Raw genomic sequence first — 14,572 nt, 5'->3', positions numbered from 1 at the left:
AGGAGGGTATGCCATGCATCCAAGATCAAAATCTGGCTAGTGGTGGGAAGGCAGGCAGAGTGCAGAGGCACAGCTGCCAGTCTGACATGATGGATTGGAAAAGCTACTAAGGAGCTGCAAGAGTCCAGGCAAATGAAACAAAGCAAAACACGAAAAGGCAATAGGTCAACCCATCTTTACAATCTACCAATTAAACAATCATCCACTTGCAAAGGTGTAGGTGTCCTAAGCAGCAGATATCCCAGCACGTGATCATTAACGTGACAGAGGGACAGGTTTACCAATAGGAATTAATTATAATAATTACTAGGAGTGCTAGTAATTTTGGATAGGTTGTTCTGAGGAAATGACTTGTTTGGGCATTTTGGCTTGGTTATGTAGTCCTACGTCAGCTTTACTCAGCCCATTGGTAAATAAAGGTGTGTTCAAAATTGTCCATTACGTGGGAGGCTCTCCTCAAAATCTCACCCTCCCTCAAGTCAGTCAGCATCATGGAATGCTGTAGAAACAGGCTTCAGGCTTCAGCTGCTTTCTCCTGAACCTTTTCAGAAACATTCCCTTCTGCTGGCATCACTCAACAGCTCATTGTTAGGATTTGTTCTCATTGGCATGCATGAACAGAGACTGATGTATGGGGCGAAGGCCTTCAGCCCCAAATTGGATACCTCCTTCCCTTAATGTCCAAGGACTCACACTTGATTCAGAAGATATATGCAAAAATTTCCTTTCCTCTCTCATTTGCCTGTGTTAAGCCTAAGCATGTTCAGCCAAGTTAGCAATCAGGCAAACTGTGCATGCAGAAATATGCACTTGTACAAACTGTGCAATTTTTTTTCTTTTTAACATTCCAAGATTAAATATCTTGACAAAAGATGAAAACCCTTTAACAAATCTGCCCCTAGAGAAAAGTAACTTTTTTTCTATTCCATTTACTGTCAAATGACATAAAGAAAGCATAGCTGAACACAGTCCTATAGGTTGATTTGTTGCTTCAAATAATGTCACTAACATCCAGATATCAATGTGATGGGGCAGAAAAAAAAAATTCACATTGAACTAGATTCAATTACAGACCTAGAAATTGCAATTAAGTCTGGTGCTATACGTTTGATTCACATTTGTGCAACTGAGAAAGGGGGTATCTTGTTTACCTTGGATTTCCTGTCTTGGTGTGGTGAAAACACAACCCGCTGCATTAATTAAAAAATAGTATTCAAATGTAGCTTAAGAGGTATCGCACTGTCAAGAGGAGACAGACACATTTTTGTCCTCACTATGTTATGTGATACAAAAGAAGTTGTTCGGCATGTCTGCCCTTGATTCCTTGGTAGTTTTTACAAGCCCTATTGAAGAATAAGAAAAAATATGATGACCTCGTGCAATAACCCAAAGATTATTCTTTAATTAAAAAAAAAAAAACAAAACCACAAAAGCATTTGCCTGTCAAAACCCATAATCCACTTCTCTTCTTATAGTTTGATACAGATGCATAAAGGCAATTATTACATATGTTATGCTAGTTTATACTTACCTCATTGGGTATTAAATCTAGTATGGTATATTCACATTTAACACTCCAAAACAGTGTTTCAGTGGAATTTCAAACAATACACATCTGACTACTGATTTTACATGTGAGGCCGGGACTAACTTTTCTCTGAATATGGTGATGGTACAGGCACTATTTAGATGATTCCTGAGCCTTGTAAATATACACCAGATGTGTCTTTCCTAAATGTTACATTTTTCAACATCTCAGCATTTGTGAATAGTTGAAAGCAATGCCAGCTATGCTTTAATGGGGCACAAAAGTGTACTGCATTCAAAGAAATGGCACACCATTGCAATAGTCAAAATTACAACTGCTGTCAAAAAGCTACATTTTTGCTTTATTGATTGGCATCAGGTAACACAGTGCCCTGCGCCACATTCTCATCCGTGCCTGTTTCAGCTGAAGTTTCTCTGCACTTGGGTACACAGAGAGGGATGTGGAGCTCCCAGAGCTGCCTCAGGAAAGGAGAAGGTCAAAGCCCTGAAGAGCCAGATGTGCTCTCCCGACCACCCCCGATGGCCAGAGGTAGAACGGGAAAGCGGGCAGAGCCTGCTGCTCCTACATCTGTGGCTACCTGTTTCCAAGAGGTAACCACGGGGATGCATTCACCTTCCCAGAGCCAGAGAGGAAGAAAAGTGCATCCTTGCCAAGAGCATGGGTGGGTTTTGAGGCTATGATACATTTTCCTGCAGCTCTGACTCCTTCTGCTTTGTCTTTCCTCATTGCAGAGGTGACTCAGCACAGAAAGAGGCATCTCCCATTAGGGACCTCTCCTGGAGCACGGGGTGAATTCATTCACTGTGAGAAGCAGACAACTTGTAAGTTTTTCTGGATCCCTTTTTTCCACCTTAGGTTTTTCTGTATCACTTCAGAAAACTCACAGGAGACTCGGGGCACATGTGTGTGACGAGCTATAGGAAATGCTTTCTCCACACTTTCTAGCCCCTGGCACTTGTCCCTACCCATTACCACCACATCCTGACTACCGTAACGGACTCCTTGTTGGCACCAGGTGGTAAAAGGAACCATCGGAAAAGTAACTATCACATCTGGCTGAAAATGAAGTTCTGTGCAGGATTTGCCCCTCAGTTGCCCCACAGATAAAAGGAAAGATCTGTACTATGTTGCATGGTTACTGTTATTCCCAATTTTGTGCTGGCGTTGCGTGGTGCACCTCAGTCCAGCAAGTCAGCTAAAATCAGAGCTAGGTGACACATGACAATAATTTTAGAGGGAATGGACTAGATGTAATGCCCCGTTACAAGTATTATTTCCAAGTTCACAGGCTTGCAAATTAAAATGTCCCTGGATCACTGCCATAAAAAAAGAACATTAAAAATCAGGGGGAGAGGTCTGGGCATCTGTTAGAAGCATCTAATATATACCAAATGTGTACGCTGAACTTCTTAGATAAATGCGTTGCTGAAATATAGCCTACGACTAATGTAAAAGCAGAAATCTTTTAATTGTATTTTTCCATTTGATATTCAAATGAAAAAAATATATCTTATTAAACAGAACACTTGGCTTTCCCATTTTAATAAAAAATAAGTTGTTGAGGGAAAGAAAAGCAAAACTACTGATTCCTTTCCTTATGATGATCAAATGAGCCTTTCATGTTTGTATCTTATACTTCACTTTTTAGCATTTTGAGGCAAATAGCAGATATCAAAACTTAGTAAATAATCAAAGACTTATTCAGTTTCTTCAAACTGTCATGCTGTTTATCTTGTAATAAGTGATCTCTTAGGTAGCATAAGCTATTTAATTGCTACTGAAGATTATTTGAATGAAAAAAGAAACTACATTCTCCCTTACCCCTCAAAAAGACAAAACTATATTCTTCAAAAAGACACATGCCTACCAATAGATTCTGATCTCTTCTACACATGCACAAGTGCAGTAGCTAATTTTACAAGATTTGATAGGAGCTGCATATCTGACATTACACCCTGTCCCCCTGACTGCACATTCCACATGGAAAACGGCTTAATTTGGAAATAAATTTTGTTGCTGATAAATCCAGACTCTGGGTATCCAAAGAACCAACCCTATTAAATTATTTTTAAAAGCAGCAAAGTATGCACAGCAACTGTATTTTAAAAGGACTTTTTACAGTGTTGGCAAAGTGCATACTCATGTATCCTCCCTGACATGATAGACTGTAATGGCTTCAGTCTGTCATGTCAACCATCTGCATATTAAACAGTCCCTAAGTACACATTGACACAGCAGACCCTAATAGCTCTGAAGCCGTAACAATCTATCGAGTCAATAATATGCATGTTAAAGAGCATCTCCTGTACTTCCATCAATATCTTTTATCTTTTCCTTAATTTGTATCTTCTTTTTATATGTATATTTGGAGTTAAGGTTTTAGGAACCTTTATCCTTGAATGTGCTGCCACAGATGTGAAACATGTGGCACAGAGAAGCATATGCAGTATCAAAATCTTTCCCTAGTATCTGGGCCAGATCTTAAAATGAAGACTGTAATATTTTTTACACTGGCAGCACACATTTTTCCAGATAAGGTGGAAATAGCTCCTCTTTTCTGCTGGGCTAGATCCGATGCTCATGAAAAGCCCAGGAAGGATTCCTGATGATTTCACAGGCTTTGGATGCAGCGCAGTGTGATGCTACTCATTTCCTCTTATGCATTTCCTTCTAATTAAATGAAATAGGTCACAAGTGGAAAATTAAACAAAAGACAAATATATTTACTTATAGTAATATCAAACACACACACACCCAAAAAAAAAAAGGACAATCAGAAACAAGAAAAACACAATACAAAATACACTATCTCTTCATTAACGTGAAGTTACATATGGTACCAAAGTCCTGATTCATTCCTGTGGGATCCCAAGATCTTTTGTACTGCAGAAAAGCATAAGAAAATGGTGACTTAACTTTCTTTGTCTAAATAACCTCAGAGAAAAGGATGAATTTACTTTCCCTCAGCTCCATGTTTCTGTACTATGGTGTGCTCCTCTCATCCTGCTCACAGGACTTTCCCATTTTCTACTCCTCTAGCTTTCTGTAAGCATCAAGATTTGGTTCATACTTTTAAAAGTGAAACCAAAGTGCAGTTTGTGTTTGCAAAAGGCAGAGTCAGACAGAGAGGCCACTTGACCCTATCAGTAGATCTTGCTGGCCTGAATTCTCCTCTCCTTTCCACTAATTTGACACCAATATGTCTTTGAAGCACATATGAATTTATTTCAGCATATTCTTGATTAACTTTCATGCCAGCAAGGGTGGAATCACGGTACTCTCCCTGTTAGTATCCAGGAATTCCTCCCCATGCCTTGCACTATTTCATGTTCCCAGACACACAAGACCAGATCATCTACCTCCATGCATCACTTCAGGACAGCACATCCTAACAGCATGACAAGCACTGAAGGCACCTGCCCTGTACTAAGTCCTCAGCAACTTTCTTCTTGTAGCTAGCAGGCTTTTCTTCCCAATGCAACAGCAGGGAGGTTGATCAGATGCGCGCACGCGTGCCCAGGGATTAGCCTAACCATGATGCAGGTCCTCAAAGCCTCACAATAATGCATCTGCTTCATTCTAACTGCCACCACGTGTGTTAACAGGACTTCTTTTTCTAAACCATGGGTAATGCAGTGCTCAGGCAGCTACTGTATTCCTTATTTGAGCTTATCTGCTGAAGATCCAGCCAGCAGATTTACTGCTGGACAGGAGACGTCTTTTTTCTAAATTAAAAAATCTACTTAAAAAAAAAATCAAAGCAAATGAACAAAAGCTAAAGGGTAGGTACCAAAAAAAAAAAAAAAAAAAAAAATTGTTAAAAGCAAACATCACTGAAGATCTTGCTATCTACACTGCCAGTATTTCCTTTAGCTAAGGGAGTCAGCCCAAGTGCTTATTCCCAAGGGAAATGGTTAATTGCCTTCTCCCTTCTGTTATGCCACAATTCATCACCAAATAATAGATGAAGCATTGTCCTCTCTTATTCTTGTCAACCCTGGTACTTGCTGTGTAGCAACCCAAGAGCCAGGACCAGCCCAGCCTTGGTGAATGCAGGAATGTCACACAGCAATAACATATCAGCTTGGTTCATATATGACACCTGCCTGCTCATCTAGCACTTCTGTCTGCATCTAATGAACCCTATAGGCTTCCCTGTACTCACCAGACAACAGCAGAGAAGGACAGAAGAAGGCTACTGGCTACACGGCCAGAACAAGAGTCCTTTAATGCAAATCCTCCGCACCAAGTATTACTGGGTTAGGCAACACTTACTGTGGGTGGCCAGCACTTCCAGGAACTGCTCCACTGATTTATAAGGAGAAGTTGCCCGGTCCAACCCCATGTTAGAGCAACTGGCACCTGCCACTAAGTGTAAGAAGGATCACAAACCTTCGTCAGTAAATGATCCAAATATGCAAGAGTAATGAAGAGAGGCCGAGTGAAAGAAGCACAGTGCTGTTAGTGGGGTGCTGTGTGTCCCCACAGCAACCACCTAGTGCACACTAGCCCTACTAAAAGGGCTTTGATCCTCCCACCTCATCCTTCTCCTGCTCAAGCCCATCCCATAACCAGCAGCAGCTAAGCCTGCCCCAGGCTGGCCTGAACCCGAGCCCACCAAAGTCAATGTAAGAATTCCCAATGACTTCAGTATGGAGGGCTCCATACCCTCAGGCAAACGTGGGAGAGCAAAATTTGGGCAGGGCTATGATTTCACTGTCTGTGTGCATAAGACGTCTACTTTCCCACATGGTGGAATGCTGGCCACCCTTCTCACATTTAAGGTTCTCAGTGTTCAACACCGCACCTGGAGTTATCTCCCATTTACCAGGGAGCTGATTTAAGTGTCTGACTCAGTCACATATGTTTGGCTCCCTCATCCAGAGTAAGATTTGGCCTACTAGCTGTGAAAACAGCTTATATCACATGTGCTGCAAAGCCTAGCCAGAACAGGCTGAATAAAGGATGAAGTTTAGTCATGGAAATGTTGACCTACAAATAGAGAACAAAATGTTAAACCACATGGTATAGGGTGCTGCATGCCCCAAATATCAAGGAGAGGAAAGAAGAATTGAACACATTTGGAAAGTAAAGCTTACTGTTTGGGGTTTGGGTTTGCTTCTTTTCTTATTCTTTCTGCAGATTCAGAGAATCAGACCCACACTGTTCCTGCTCACGATGACACCCTGGCATCTGAAGAACAACATGACACCCACCACAAAATGCTGCTGTTGGCTGGCGCCATCTTAAGCAGTGAGGTTTGGTGAGGGAGGTGAGACTGACAAAGGAAAGCGAGTGGGGGTGTCACAGTGAGTGGGACATGGCCACCATCATGACTTGGGTCTACGGGACCTGTATAAACTCGGAAGAGGTAAACGTGACGAGGACTAATACCCCTTTAATCCTAGGTCCTTAGAAACTAGCCATGGGTTACCTCAAACATCTGGGGAGATCTTTGTTGTTATTTTCACACCAGCTTTCAGCTGGGACATTCTCACCTTCAGCAGTTTCACACAAAGAAGGGCAGCTCTTTTGGCAGAGAATCCATTTCCATTTTTAATCACAACCATCACACAAACAGTTCATCTCACAGCATGTGAAAACTTTCTCATAGGCTTTATTTAACATCATTTGGAGGGGTTGAAAAAGACAAAGAATTATTTTTTAAATCAACAATCGTCTTGCTTTCAATAACTTTCATGCTTTGTGTTTAGGTACTCTGTATTTTAGACAAGTGTAGTTGACAGCAGCTGACCAGACCTTGCTGACTGACAACTGTTTCTTTACAGGATTTCTATGTGCCAAGGAGCTGGACAGTAATATCCATTTGGTATTCATGGAAAGTACTTGCAGAACAATAATCACAATAATTGCATCTGATTTTTGTGTTTACAACACTGCCAAAGTATCATTAGAGCCTTATTTATAGATAATAATGCTTATTAATCACATATATTTAAATTTTGGAATGTATTAGATTAATATTCTTTTGTAACTTGGTTCTGTACTAATGCTATGAAAAGCACATTCTGAATGCAGCCCACTGGGAAGTGATTGCCTTGGAACAAAGGGCATACCTCTTCCTCAACAGGCAAATGCCAGAGCTGGACACACAATTCCCAAAACCAGTTCTTTTGGACTAAAACCAGGGGTAGGCTCCTGGGAAAAAAGAAAAAAGGAAAAAAAAAAAAAGGTGTGTGATGGTAGTGTCATGCTTGAGCTTGCCTTTCGATGCTTTATGAAAGGGTTTGCTTTCTACTGCTGTATAGATAAACCAGTTTTAGGGGGTGAGGGAAAGGTCTGTCTATCATCTCATTCTTTAATGGCCCATTCTAACCCATGACCAAGTTTAGCCTGGACCCCAGGATTCCTCATCAGTCAAGAGGTCAGTAATGGGAAACAGAGTACAAAAATCCCTCCTCATTTTGGTTATTAAATAATTCCAGGTTTTCTATATTGGTGTCTGCTGTGATTCAATAGCATGATAGAAGGAAAATGGATTTTTAAAAATGACAGCTACAACAAGCAAAAATGTCACCCAAATCCCAATATCAATTGCCATATATTCATATTCTCCTTTGTCTCCCTGTAGCCCATTACAATGCTGAAAAACACACCAAAGCAACTGCAGCAACAAACTCTCCAATTTTTGGTGTGTGTCCAGCTCCATAAATTTGCATTTAAACAAATAAAATCCAGAACCGTGTAGTATGTTGTTGTGGGTTGGGTTTTTCGTTTGGATTTTGTTGGTGGTGTTTTTTTTATTGGGGGGATTGTTTTTTGGTTTGTGGGGTTTTTTGGGTTGCTTGGTTTTGGTTTTGATTTATTCTGAGATGGCTCTTCAAGTAAATTTAAAGAAGCTCTATCAGTTTAGAGACCACATTTTCATCTGCATTTGTTTTTTCCTTTTTACCCACTGCTGAGACAACATAACGATAATAAACACCAAAAAATAGAGAAACTGGAAAGGGTTGTGGTAGTGTATTTTATTCTGTATGCCCATTTTGTGGCAGTTGGAGCATTCCCTGTGCAGTCAGAATAACCTGTTCCTCAGTGTCACAGCCCCTATTGTCTCCAGAGATCTTCCACAGTGACAGGGGAAAAAAAGAAATCATTAAAACGCAGAATCTTTAAATTGTGAAGAACACTTGTAGCTTTGCTGCAACTCCCCTAAACTGCCACTTTCCAATATATTTTAACAGATGAAATTGCAAAGCAGTGGTGCTCATTTAAAATGTGTTTCACTCATTAATATTCCTGTGTGCTTTGCTTACTGTGTTTATAAAATGCCAGTATTGAGGTTTCTCAGGAATTTTAAACCTATCAAGACAGCCAGTGCTGAGCGCAGTCCAATCATTTCTAGATTAAGATTTAAAATAAAATAAAAACCTAGTGGTACAGCTAGAGACAAAACCAAAGAGTGAAGTTGGGGCTGGGATTCAGAGGCAAGCCCTATCCTTACAGTTACAGTACAACAAAGAGGGACACCACTCCCACTCCAGGGATGCGAGCTCCTGACAGAGGCCATGGGGCTGGTTTCTCCCTGGTTTTACTGAGAGGAATGTCATGGTTTCACCCACCACTTGCAGACAAAGAAATTATCCCAAATATGGGTGCCAAGGGGGTGCAGAGCTTTGGATTGGGTCCCTTTCCCACTTTCGACTTGACACCACCCAGCCAAAATCCTGACATTTGGTGATGCTGCACTGAGGGGTCTTTGACCAATAACTGATCACAGGTTTTGTTTCTCCTGCTTCTGAAGAGGAGCCCATAATACCAGGTTGCTGCAACCTACTATGAGATTTCTCTGGCACTGTAGACTCTACAGCATATTTGCCTCCCCCTTGTCACTGGCTGCTCCTCAAAATGTTTGCTATATTTTCCTTAGTTTTCACCTTGTCACAGTGAAAAAAGCTGTCCCTCTAACAGGGCTTTATAATTTGTATCTTACTCTTCCCTAATAGTAGTAAGAAATAGCTGGAAGAGTTCAGCACTATGATCCTAATTTCAGAAAGTCAAAACATCAGTATTTAAAATCATAATTCACCTGATGCAGATTACAGACTTCTTGTTTTCTCAATTAAGTAATGAACAATTATTATTGATGTCTGGTTTGTCTTAGGTCTGTAGTGATTTAACCATTTCTCCTACCTCTCTGAAAGAGAAGGCAAAGCAAACAGTCATCACAAGGGGAAAGGTAGGTTTGTGCATTATAGTCATAAGGCAAAGCTAAACCTATACAACGATATACCCAGAAATTTCCAACGATAGCATTTTACCATTTGTTTTTCAGCCATAGACACCAGAAGTCAGATTTCTATATCCATGTTTGACTTTCTAAAGAAAAATTGGCACTTTTTTTTAATATGGAGTTTTCAGTTTTCAGTGAAGTCAAATGAAAATATAAATGCCCAACGCCCTTGAAAAATAGTCCCTTTCCTGCAGTAGTCCCCTTTCCCGTGTCTGTGTGAACCCGCAGTATGAAAAACCTGTCTCTCCTGCACAAGATAAGTAGATGACCCTGCAAACACTGCTCACATGCCCCAGCAATTTCAGTACACGAATCTCAGTACGCAAAATCAGATCTCAAGCAAAACCCAATCTAAGAACAGCAAAACCACCTTCCTAAAGTTACGTGGGGCTGCTACAGGTTGTGTTTGGGGATTTGTATAAGTGGGATATGAAAATCAAGACAGAGAAGTTTTGACTAACTTGTTCACTAACCATGTTGCAGTGGTAACAAAGCATTAGAAACAAACATGCAGTTGGAAAAGATCTAAAGAGAAAGAGAGTTTCAAAAGTGCCTTTTTGTTGTATCATTTTATTTGTTATATTTCTCACTAGAACGATATTATTCTGTTTGTATTTAGCATTGGGTTTATTGTCAAATAGCTATTCTTTCTACTATCAGATTGCATGATTATTGTGTATTTACCCCTCCAGATACATATCAGGAATATTTCTCTTCCTTATTCTTATATCATTTATAGCCACTAAAATTTGGAATTTGTAGTTTCACATCATCTTCATAGAACTGTAAGATACAAGCAGGAATAAAAATAAAAGCATACCTTTTCATCAAGTAGTCTGCTAACCAAAAGGAGAAAAAATAATCTTTGTGTATTTCTAAATAGTCCTGTAGGAGTCATATACTTTTACTACGTGCTATATATAGTACAGTTTCTCCCACTGTTATGACATCTCTGATTACTTAAAAAAAAAACAAACCCACTTTCAAAAACATTGAGGCACAAACCTTTGTATAGAGTACTTTTAGTATGCTTTTTATTCTGACAAGATTAATAATTATCCTATAAGCATGACACAGTGTTTTAAAATGTTCTTTCTGCTATGAGTTAGCATTGTGCATATGGGTATAAATGTGGAAAGGAAGGTTATTTCACAGCAGAGAAGTGTATATTCAAACAACTTGTGGCAAAACTGTTTAAAAAGGAAAAGCGTGGGTTTTTTCCCATCACAGTTATACTGAATTTAAAGTATCTGCAGTGAGTTTCAGAAGGGCACTGTGCATTTGTAATGAAAACACAAGCCACTGAAATTGATGGGGATAACAGGGGGAAGCCTAGCAAACGTCCCAGGGCTCTGAGCAAAAGTGGACAGAAAGAGATCTGCTCTGTGGCAGGTGACAAGCATGTCCCCTCCTCACCACAAACAACCTGTCTTTTTCTATAGCATCTGTGACTAGCTCCTGGTGGGAACCAGGTTATAGACTAACCAGACTTTCGCTGTCCTTCAACAAGACAGTTCCTAAGTACTTATACTCTTCATGACAGCAGGAGTCTTTCCCAGAATATGCAACTGCCCTTTTCACTAAGCCCATGCACATCCAGCACTTCCCATCAGTGCAGAGACACCTTTTTTTTTCCCAACTGTTCAAAATGCCCAGTCATATATATTCTATATATCATACATAGTGACTGCAGTTCTTTCTGGCCTGGTTCACCAGAGCCAAAGTGAGTAGAATCAGCCCCTTAGATGACTTAGGCAAAAGGGCAAGGTCAATGTGTCCATCAGACAAAAGTCCATCCACAACAAATAAATGCAAAAATATCCATTGATATGAAGGTCCAATGCAGATACACCAGGGAGTGAACTGACGACCACATCCGGCTTATTCTGATGAGAGAGATCTGCAGGCGACCAATGAATGGGACAAGCAATATTTGGCCCATCTTGAGGAGCGCAAGGTTTGGTTTCTAAAGGTTAAGCTGCACCTGCTCATTGGAGCAGGGCTGTCAAATTGGGGAGTCAGTAGATGTTGCACTAAGGAAAGGGCTACACTTTCTCTCCACTAAAACCAAGAGCAAGGCAGGTGGTAGCCAGGTGCCCCTGCCTTTTACAGCTGGGATTTAACCACACCACACTCCTTCTACTTACTTGCCTCGCAGGAGTGATTTTTGAATAATGTAAAGTCCAATGCCAGAGGGCTCACTTTTTACAACACCAAGCTGAACTGTGTCAACTCCCGGTCTAAATTTAAAATATGACTGCATTATTTGACTTTTTATAAAAGTGATGTTGTGGTGTGGTTTCACAAGGTATAAAAGCCCATGAAGGTATTATGGGCTGTATCCGTTCATTTCATCTCATTAATCAGCTACTTTAAAATGTTTTCCTTGCAGTGCAGCAGAAAAAAAATTTTGTCATGTTCTTTTTTATAATTTCTGAAATTAAATTCATACTCCATAATGGTTGCATTTAATGTGGAAAAAAAATCCAAAATATGCTGATGTACCTGACTTCAGTTCTTTAGTGAATTGCTTCATTTGTAAAATGTTGCATACGAAATTGGAACCTAAAATGAATTACTTGTTTTTTCTTGATATGAAACCTTGTTTAAGTTCACAGCAATTTTAAATATGATACATTTAAAATATTAATATCCCCCATATATTATTCACTGACTTTCAGGTTTCATCTCAACTTAGTGGCACTTCATATTTCAAAGGAAGAAGTGTTTCTTTTTTTCAGTACTAATGTTCTATTAATTCACTTTGTAATATCATTCTGATTCAGACAAATGAAATTGCACTAAATTGCTTATGCCAAGAATCACACTAAAGTTGTTACCATTATATAAAATTCCATATACCATTATAATTTTATAAGTTTTTTTATCTCTGTGGCATCTTTTTAGGCATAATTCATAGCCCTGTTTAGTTAGTTCTAGAAGGACAAATATTTTTATGCTGAGATAGGGCGTATGTAGACATTTACAGTAAAGTCTGTAACTTAAGTGACTTTTACAAGGTGCCAGATGCGAACTCTCAGTGAACTACCTTAACAGATTTTTCTTTATGAACATTTTCTATTTTGGGTAGTTTTCCCTTCCGCCATGTATTTCATCACACACGTGTATAAACACGCATGTATACAGCACACATATACATTTGTGAAAAATAAATTTGTGCATGTGTAGAAATACTTGAAATGCCTCATATGCATATTATGCAACATATGCCATTCATGTAATCATTATATATATAAATAAAATTTGGTTTACAGATATGAATAAAATGTGTGAAGGAAGTCCTTAAAGGACCTATAAAGGTCCTAAACCTAGATGGTTTCTTCGTCACATCCAAAGAACTGAAAAAAATGTAAATATAAAACAGAATAACTTTGTATGGCCACGTATCTTTTATAGTATTTCCATAAAGTCCACATGGCCGCAGAGGTACTTCCAGAGATGTGGATGGAAGCTATACCTGGACAGGCTGGCAATCTTTAAGGAGTAAAGCAGCATCTAATCCTATGCAATGCCTTTCCAGAGTGAAACAATCACAAAGTGCTGGAGCAAGACTAGCAGCAGAGTTAAGAGCAGTAAAATCACCTGTAAATAAATGTAAGGAATTATAAATAAACCTCAGTATTTGTACAATAGACTTTCTTTCACTGTCATCAAAATCAGATGTTCAGGGGCTAGAAATCCAACTCCAATGAATGTAGATTAATATGTTTATATGAATATATAGTCTGTGCCTTAAACTTCAAGTTTGCATCATTGTTGGTAATGTAACCACCCTTCTTAATGCCTGGTATTTGCTCCCTTTGTAATTTCAAACAAAAAAAAAAGAAATGTTTTTTAATTTGATCCAACTCTTAAAAAATCAATTGCAAAATAACTGGTGCAAATCCCTTGTGAACACAATGAAACTATGCAGAGAAGAGTGAATACAGGAGAGCCATCTCCTCAAAACACAGAAATTAATGCCCTGTTCCTATACAATTCTCAAACACCAGGATTTTGAAATATGAATTAGACCTCAAATGCAAATTAGCCTTGGAAAGGGGGGTGAGGGGAGTGGGGGGAAAAATCAGAGAGACATACCAAGTCAAAAGCTCCTTTTTCTGCCTATCTTGTCCGCAATGGTAAAACAGGCTAAACAAAACAAGTGCACATCAAGATAGAGCCAATTAAGGAACAGAAAGTGGGGAGAGGAGGGTGGGGTGAGCAGGAAGGCACCTTACTGAACACATGGGGAGTGGGAGCGCAGTATCCCACCATACCTACCTTACGAATGCTCAAAGGAAGACAACTGGGGTAAATTGGAACCAGCTTTGATTTTTGTCATCCGGTTGTACCCGGGATGCGGGAGGAGGAAGGGAAGAAGAGTAGACCTAGGCGGGGGTGGAGGGAGGATAAAAAGAGTGCGGGGAGGGGGAGAAAATACCGACAGCGGGTGCCAAACGGTATGCAAATGAATAGTTGCTTTGGGGCTTTTTGGGGCGGGGGGGAGAGGGGGGGAGTGGTCGGGTTTTTTCCTAGGAAAACAGGGGAAGATAGAGGACAAGAAGCACCGTTAGTGGCGGATTGAGCGGGTCCCCTCCCGGACGTTCCGCACACGCGGCGTGGCGGGGGGAATTGTATGAGCGACAGCGGGAGACCCGCCCGGGCAGCGCTGCCTGCGGAGGGGCGCGGAGAGGTGCGGAGGGGCGCGGAGCGGTGCGGAGCCGCTGCTTCGCCGCGTCCGTGGCGGGCAGGGGCGGGTGGGGTGCGAG

General features: G+C 40.4%; 1 long non-coding RNA gene across 16 annotated transcripts in view; it reads right to left on the bottom strand.

Annotated features, from left to right (window-relative positions):
• LOC137441046 (uncharacterized) overlaps positions 1–14,572 on the bottom strand; it is a 59,642-nt gene that overhangs the window by 35,683 nt on the left and 9,387 nt on the right. For 2 of the 16 annotated variants that reach the window (XR_010987307.1, XR_010987308.1), the window contains exons 2-3: positions 14,085–14,191; positions 13,279–13,403 (exon numbers count right to left, since the gene is read on the bottom strand). The exons of 11 other annotated variants lie outside the window; for them this stretch is intronic. This is a non-coding gene — a long non-coding RNA (uncharacterized lncRNA). Of the gene's footprint in view, positions 1–13,278; positions 13,404–13,901; positions 13,948–14,084; positions 14,192–14,572 lie in introns of those variants that run through there. 3 more of the 16 variants (XR_010987312.1, XR_010987303.1, XR_010987310.1) reach the window with 2 other exon arrangements.

This window comes from Melanerpes formicivorus, unplaced genomic scaffold (assembly GCF_026170545.1).
Source record: "Melanerpes formicivorus ecotype bairdi unplaced genomic scaffold, bMelFor1.0.p_v2 SCAF_1, whole genome shotgun sequence".
Taxonomy (NCBI): domain Eukaryota; kingdom Metazoa; phylum Chordata; class Aves; order Piciformes; family Picidae; genus Melanerpes; species Melanerpes formicivorus.
Note: the sequence above shows the minus strand (reverse complement) of the source record. Positions and strands in the feature narration are given on the sequence as shown.